The 8,372-nt window shown below is 34.1% G+C and overlaps 1 long non-coding RNA gene across 2 annotated transcripts; it reads right to left on the bottom strand.

The window, feature by feature from the left end:
• Window positions 1-300: 300 nt before the first annotated feature.
• On the bottom strand, window positions 301-1,664 carry LOC130498944 (uncharacterized). 2 transcript variants are annotated; one of them, XR_008937963.1, is made up of 3 exons: window positions 1,128-1,664; window positions 791-966; window positions 301-462 (listed from the first exon to the last, which is right to left on the bottom strand). It is a non-coding gene; the product is annotated as an uncharacterized LOC130498944 (long non-coding RNA). The 2 variants fall into 2 exon arrangements; XR_008937962.1 differs by lacking the exon at window positions 301-462 and having other exon boundaries at window positions 502-966.
• Window positions 1,665-8,372: the final 6,708 nt, after the last annotated feature.

The following is an 8,372-nucleotide window of genomic DNA, read 5'->3' as shown; positions in this document are numbered from 1 at the left end:
TTTCCGAACAGTCTAATTGTGTACTTCAACTTTAATATTATAGACTATATTTTGATTCGACATCCGTGCGGGTGTTCGATTTAATTTTTATATAAATAAATATTTTTTACATGAATATTCAGATTACAATTGGAAACATGAATATTGTTTGTTTGTTATTATATACTATTTTGTTAGACAGTCTTAATTTTTCTAATTCAAAAAAAAAATCAATATACTTTATATGACGGATATAATGACTAATAATATTAAAACAAAGTAAATATTTGTTTTTATTTTTATGTTAAGGATATATTATTCTGTACACTCATCCAAACTTTTTTAATTCATTTTATGATTAACTATAAAGAACAAACACGAAAAAACAAACGAAAAAGGAATAAGATCAAATGTATCTGCATAGAGTAGTGTAGCTCACACTTCATATCTACATTGTCTCTTGACATTACCGGAGACTGATTTCTGTATTTTAGGAATAACTTTGATCAGAACATAAAAAGAGATAGTCAATAATTCTGAGTTTATTATTTTAGCACAGTATATCAGACTTTGATCCTTCTTAAAAAGAAGCCATAAGCATTGGCGTCAACCAAACCACACACAAGATATATGCCAAAATCTCTAGAAAACTTATATAACACAATACAACCCACAAAACAACGTATGATTACTGTTCTTTTAACTGAGCTCCACAATACTATCACTGTCTAGGTTTTATTATACTCAGATGAGAAAATGACAACATCCTCCTAACACAAATTTTATTTTAAATGATGGAGCATTGGCTTACTCGTCGGTTAGGACATGATTGAAGTCACCCCTTCCCTTCTCTCCAGGGGAACCAAGCCTCATTTCTTACCAATTATGAGTTAACAAAAAGGTCAAATCTGGAAATCCTATTCTCCTTTCATATAATCCTTATAAATCCATTTATATGTTTTTTACAGCCATCTTCTAAGAATTGTCCTGTACATCCAAATAAAATAACATTAGAATCAATCTCATTGAATGTTGTTTCATGGAGATGAGAATTTTTAGACACACGCATACAACACTAACTGTCACTCTCTCATATTCATTACCCTCAACAATATCTCATTCCTAAAATGATAAAAAAAAAATCAAACCTTTCCATGGACTTCTTCTTCCTCAGACGACATAGGTGGATACAAACGTCCTTTGAGCCTAAACCTCTTATTGAAAAAAGCAAAATCACTATGAAATCGTAGATCTATACAGAGAATAATCAATTGAAAGAAGTTTAAGAGTGAGAGATGAATGTATAAGCCAGGGAGTGTTACAGAGAAGATCAAAGTGAGGTCTATGGAGCTCTGATGTGAAATAATACAGGAAGCTTTCTCGCTCTGCCTCTTGCTAGGCAACTCCAATGAGCTTTCCACCGTCCGGTGATAAACAAAACAATGTCGTTAAGATGAACTTTACACCTTCGTCATTGTCCCCGGCGTTCATCACTTTTTGTCGCCAAAAAGGTTAATATTAAACCAATCAAATAAGAAAAAAGTAGGTTAATGTAAGCAAATGACTAAAACAACCTTAATGAATTAAGACATTAGGTTTAACGTTAATTCCAGTGGCACAACTTAGTAATTATTAAGAAAAAATCTGGGTTATTTCTCATTTGTACTTCACTTTTAATAGAATAGATGTTTCTAACTTTTTTTGCTAAAAAAATAAAAACTATATAAAATCAACCAGAATATACAATGATTTGTTGAACTTAAATAAAACATAAAAATACATAAGGAAACGCATTTGTGACTCCAATCTTTCTTCTTAATTCTCAAAAAACGATTGGATGAAAAAAAAAACAAGTAAAATTTCTTACTAATCATACACCGTTAAGACTTAGGATGATAAGTATAAAGCATAAATATACAAAAGAAAATTTGCTTGTGATTTCGTAAACTAGAAAAAAAAGCTAGGCCTCTCATGCATGGGCTTTATAAGCTTTCAAGCCTATTAATACTTAACTCCTTATATGTTATGAATTTATGATGTTAGAGCATCCTCATTGGGGGTTCACACCCCAAACTCTCACATTTTCCCAAGAAAAAATTAAAATAATCATGGACTCCACGCAAAACTATGAACCTGTCTCGCAAGATTCCTTTCTTATGAACTAGGCTGGGCATAATATCCATACCCGAAGTATTTACCCGAACCGACCCGAAAAATAGGGTATCCGACCCGGTCGGATCCTGCCTAAATATCCGAATGGGACCATTTTTCAAAATCCGAAAAACCGAAACCGAACCAGACCCGTACCGAGAACCGAATGAGTATCCGAACATATCCAAATATATAGCTATATATATAAAATATCATTTTAAATTATATTTAATAATAGTAATAATACCTAAAATTTAAAATTTTAAATCAAACTTATTATGTATTTTAGGTATTTATAGATAAGAATAGATGTTTTGGATAAAAATGCTCAAATAAAATTATATATATGGTTATTTTCGGATTAAAATAACCAATTCGAACTATACAAATTGTGTATTTTCGGGGTTTTAAGTTATTTTGGATAAATTTAAGTAGTTTGGATATAAAATATCGGAGTCAAATAGGATAGTTTGGTTACTTCGGATATACCCGAACCCACCCAGATCCGGGAGGATCCGACTCAAACCCGACCCGGTTTTTTGTAATATCCGAATGAGACCATTTTTCAAAATCCGAAAAATCTGATATCCGAATGGATAGTATCCATACCCGAAAGGGTACCCGAATGCCCATGCCTATTATGATCCTGTTTCATCACTGTTTAGCGGGTTCCACACCACGTGGCGGCCTGCGATTGGTTCAGTTATTATTATTATTTTTTTTTTAATCAAACAAAGAAAAAAAAAATCAAAAAATCAATTATTTTGTAGTGGGAATCGAGCCCACCTATAATTTCACTAATGGAAATGCTCTTACACGTCTCTTACCGGGTTTTCAGTTTTAAATTCACGGTCTTAAATATTATATAATTTAGTTAATTTTGTTGTTATACTTGGGTTTTTGATAACGAATTTTCATTACTTTTTTTTTGGGGTGAATTTGTAGGATAACCATAATGGAAAATGGACCACTCTCTCCTTCTCAGCGGGTAACTATTTGTGCATGCACGGAATGATATTATCCTATACTATATTTTTTAAATATATAATACGGAACAATTAAGTCACAACAATAACATATCACAAGGAAAAAAATAAGAAAAAAAAAGTAGAATACAAGAAAGAAAAAAAAAGAAAAACATAAAAGAAGAATAAAATAATTGTTATCTTGCATATAGAGGAGAAAAATGAGAGATAAAGAGATAATGTTGTATATTACTTTTCTATTCTATACTTATAATTAGAATGGAACACAACTAAATTGTGTTTTATTTGAAAACAAAATCTGACTATGCTATATGTATTTTTATGATAGTATAGATTCAAAATCACGTTTATGAAATATTGCAAAATAAATTATAAGATATATGTTTATTTTGAAAGTTTTAAAATATATTATATGTAGAAAAAATCTTTGTTTTTATTATGTAAAATATAAAGTTCAGTAATTGTTCTAACAGAAGTTAAAAGCAATTAAAAGTAGAAGGGAAACATATTTGTAAGAAGTAAAAAAAATAAAATATTTGTACATTAAGGGTAATATAGCAATTATTATACAAATATCATAGCCTAAGTTTTCTTATGTTTATGTGTTTAATTTGTTTGTTTGTTATAGACATGAACTCAAAATTCACCTTTTTTTTCCATCTACTCATTTTATTAGTAAAAGGCTAAAAAGCCCAAACATACACAAAGCCCCTTAATGGGTTCCACACATACATACATTAAAGGCTCACATAATGGCCCGAAATGCACACGAGCCCAACATTGGTCCAAACTTAAAAAACTTTTCGGTTGAAAATGCTTCACGCATGAACGCGTAATGGAACACGCGTAATCACAGACTTCACCACAGGACACGCGGTGCACACGTCACTAATCCGCCGCCTTCACCGCCAAGGCTTCACCACCAGAGAAAGCCACCCATCTCTTCACCGGGACACCAAAACACCGCCGGAACAAGATTTCCGACCCATTCAATTCCACCTCTTCGCTTGGACTCGTTGCAACGGAGAGCTTCATCGGGTCTGTCCCGAGATCTCATCCCGAGCCATCGAAGTCAACATCTTCACCCCATTGCTTCCTTCCCTGGAGAGACCATCGATCCGATAGGTTCTCATCTAGAAGCGAAGTCAAATCACCATCGAGCCACAACCGGAACACCGAGAAAATTCCACCATATCCGCCATTCACGTTGGAAGGACCGTACAATGCAGAAACCCAGATCCGACCGTTCAACTTAAGAGAAGAGGCACAACGGCGGAGGCAAAAGCCGACCGTACACCATGAAGGAGGTGCGACGCCAGAAACCAAGAGAAAAGGATATAATCAAACGAGAAAACTAAAAAAGAAAAAGAGAATCTAGAAAGCCGGACCGACTGTGGTTGTGGGAGTCCACCCCGTTGGCCTGAAACCACTGTCACGACTGTTTTTCTTAGAAAGAGGTCAGACAAGTTTTTGTAGAGAGGAGGTTATATTGTTCTTTGTTTTTAACGAATTTTCATTACTATTTTAAGGGTCCATGAATTTTTGTTTATTTATTAACGAATCTACTATTATGTCAAAAGTATTATTTAGAATCAGATGATTTTTATTGTATGGTTGGTAACTTTACGAAATGATGAAATCCGTTTTAAACGCGACTACACAAGTATTTTACCAATTAATAAAATTTGTAGAATGATAAAAAAATGTAAGAATGTACAATTACGATTTTTTGACAAAAATATTTAAAAAATCATTAAATAGAAAAGTGAATTTTAGTTGACTGTCTACAAAACAATACTTTCGTATTATTAAATGGAAATCTCCTAAATATCAATTTTTAAGTTTTTGTCACAAAAATAGCACTCAAAAAATAAAATGACCAAAATAGCTCTTTTTATTTTGAAAATTTAATATTTAGTTTTTATTTTAAAAAAATTGAACACATTCCTATAACCTCATCTCTTAACTCTAAACCCTATATCTTAGATTAATTAACTCCATGATTATAAATGCATACTAGACCTTGACCCGCACGACCGGGCGGGTATTATTTTTTTATTTTTATTTTTTTATTTATATTAAATGATAAATCTGTCATATTTACACATAAATAGAGATTGAAAATTAATTTTTACAGCTGTAATAAAAATTAAAATTAAAAGCTTAATGAAATATAGTGATATAAAATTTAAACTTCTTAATTAAAATAATATAAAGCTGGGTCATAATTTTTTCAACTCTAAAATCTTAGCATCCCAAATAAAATAATTTATAAATACATAAAATATATATAAACATATTTGGAACTATAATTTCTATTAAAAAGATTTGTTATAAAATAATTTATCGTTGTTGTTGTTTATTTCTAGAGCTTGATCTGTGACTGTATAAATATTTTCTTTCATTTAAACTTTTTTTTTGTACTAATGGTATAATATACACACACATATATATATATATATATATATACATTTCGCTTTTGACCCGTATACTAATATAACAATCGTGTACTAATCCCATATATATATTATCAAAAATTCATATATATATATATTAGTACACGATTTAAAATCATGTATAATATTTATAGCATGTAGTTGCAGGATCACACATAAGTGATGGGAATAATTTTCCTACTATACCATATCAATTTTTATTATAATTAAATCTGGTAAATCTATAATTAAGAAATGTATTTATTAAAATGAAAAGACAACATTAATAAAACTATAAATAATTTCGAAATTGATTTAATAGAAAAGAAAAATTAAATTTTATATTAGGACAACACATTAACTCAACTAAAAAGACAAACATTAAAATAGGTTCTTTTGGAATGTGCACGGATTTAACAAGTTATTGAAGCATTCCGTGGTAAAAGAATGGGTTCGAGATAGTAGTATGTTGTTTGGTTGTGTGTTGGAGACAAGAGTAAAGGAGAGTAAAGCGGGGAAGATTCTAAATACAGTGTTTCGGGATTGGTCAGCAATGACGAATTATGAATACAGTCAAGGGGGGAAGGATTTGGCTACTCTGGAGAGACTCGGTGAGAATGACTCCAGTGTGTAAGTCGGATCAGTTTATTACGTGCTCGGTGGGTTTGCATAATGAAGAAGAATTTTTCTGTACATTCATTTATGCAAGCAATGCGGTGGAGGAAAGAAAGTTGTTATGGGAAGATCTTTATGACCATCATTCATCTCCGATGTTTAAAGACAAAGCTTGGGTGTTAATGGGAGACTGCAATGAGATACTTGAAGGTGATGAAAGCTCTGGGTTCTCGAATTTAAGCAGGCCTCCAAGTGGTATGAGAGACTTCCAACGGATGGTTTTGCGTTGTGATTTATCAGATATGGGTTACCAGGGTCCGCTCTATACGTGGTGCAACAAGAGGGAGGAAGGTTTGATTTGCAAAAAGCTGGACAGAGTCCTAATGAATGGAGTTGCATTGAACAGGTTTCCGAATGGTTTTGCTACTTTTGAGCCGGGGGGCTGTTCTGATCATCTAAGATGTAAATTTCAGTTGCTGCCACCTGAGGAGAAAATAAGGAAGCCATTCAAATATGTGAATGTTATTGGAAGTCTGCCAAGTTTCATACCTATGCTAAGGGAGTACTGGGAGTCGACTGAGGTGCTTTTTCACTCAACATCTGCCATGTTCAGGTTCTCGAAAATTTAAAGAGTCTGAAACCTCTTATTCGCTGGGTAGAGAGAAGCTGGGAAATTTGACAAAGAGAGCTCAAGAAGCCTATGATATACTTTGTGAGAAGCAGAAAAACACAATGGCGCAAGCTACAGATGTGAGTGTTCAGGAGGAAGCAGAAGCTTATGAGAAGTGGATGTATGTAGCTGGTTTGGAAGAAGATCATCTTAAGCAAAAAGCCAAATTGCATTGGTTGGAAGTGGGAGACCTTGATAATAAGACGTTTCACAGTTCTAATCGAGCTAGGAGAGAACATAATGCCATTAGAGAAATCAGATGTTCCAATGGTAGGAGGGTAGTAACTCATGGGGAGATTAAAGAAGAGGCAGAAAGGCATTTTCGGAGTTTCTAAACCAGTGTCCTGTAGACTATCAAGGTGTGACTGTGGATGAGCTTAAAGAGCTATTGCAGTATCGATGTTCTGAAGAGGATAGCAGATTGTTGGATGCAGGAGTTACTGGTGAGGAAATTCGAAAGGTACTATTCTCCATGCCTTCTCATAAGTCGCCAGGTCCTGATGGGTTCCCGTGTGAATTCTTCCGCACAGCTTGGCCAGTGGTTGGACATGATTTTATAGTTGCTGTCCAGTCAGTCTTCAGGTTCGCTTTTCTACCAAAAGGTGTTAACTCTACTATCCTTGCATTAGTCCCGAAGAAAGAAGATTCTTTGGAGATGAAGGATTATAGGCCTATAGCCTGCTGTAACGTGCTATATAAGGTGGTATCAAAGATACTGGCTAATAGGTTGAAGAGGATTCTGCCTGTGATAATAGCTGAGAACCAATCTGCGTTCATTGAGGGGAGTTTATTAATGGAGAATGTTCTGCTGGCTTCGGAGTTAGTGAAAGACTATCATAAGGATTTGGGCTCGCCAAGAGGAGTGATGAAAATAGATATTTCTAAAGCCTTTGACTCAGTTCAATGGGACTTTGTGTTGAAGAGCTTAGAAGCATTGGGAATCCCTGAGAAGTTTATTAGTCTGATCAAACTGTGTATATCAACGGCTTCATTCTCAATACAAGTTAATGGGGACCTGGCGGGATACTTTCAAAGCTCAAGAGGGTTGCGCCAAGGCTGCTCGCTCTCTCCATACTTATTTGTTCTGTGCATGAATGTGCTTTCAAAAGAGATTGATAGTGCAGCAGCGGCAAGGGCGTTTAAGTATCATCCTCGTTGTAAGTCTTTAGCTCTTACCCATTCGTGCTTTGCGGATGATCTGATGGTGTTTGTGGAAGGTTCTAAAGAATCAGTTCAAGGAGCGCTATCAGTTTTCGATGAGTTTGCAGAGTGGTCAGGGTTGAAGATAAGTATTGAGAAGTCTACACTATATCTATCAGGGGTTTCTGAGTTAGAAGAAAGCAGAATCTTATCAAACTTTCCCTTTGCTAGAGGTGAGTTACCAGTTCGCTATCTGGGAAATGCCATTAATGACTAAGGCTATGAGACAGCAGGACTATTTTCCTTTGGTGGAGAAGATCAGATGCAGAATTAGCACGTGGACCAGTCGGTTTCTGTCATATGCTGGACGCCTACAGTTGATCAAGTCTGTGATAA

This window comes from Raphanus sativus, chromosome 2 (genome assembly GCF_000801105.2).
Source record: "Raphanus sativus cultivar WK10039 chromosome 2, ASM80110v3, whole genome shotgun sequence".
Classification (NCBI taxonomy): domain Eukaryota; kingdom Viridiplantae; phylum Streptophyta; class Magnoliopsida; order Brassicales; family Brassicaceae; genus Raphanus; species Raphanus sativus.
Note: the sequence above shows the minus strand (reverse complement) of the source record. Positions and strands in the feature narration are given on the sequence as shown.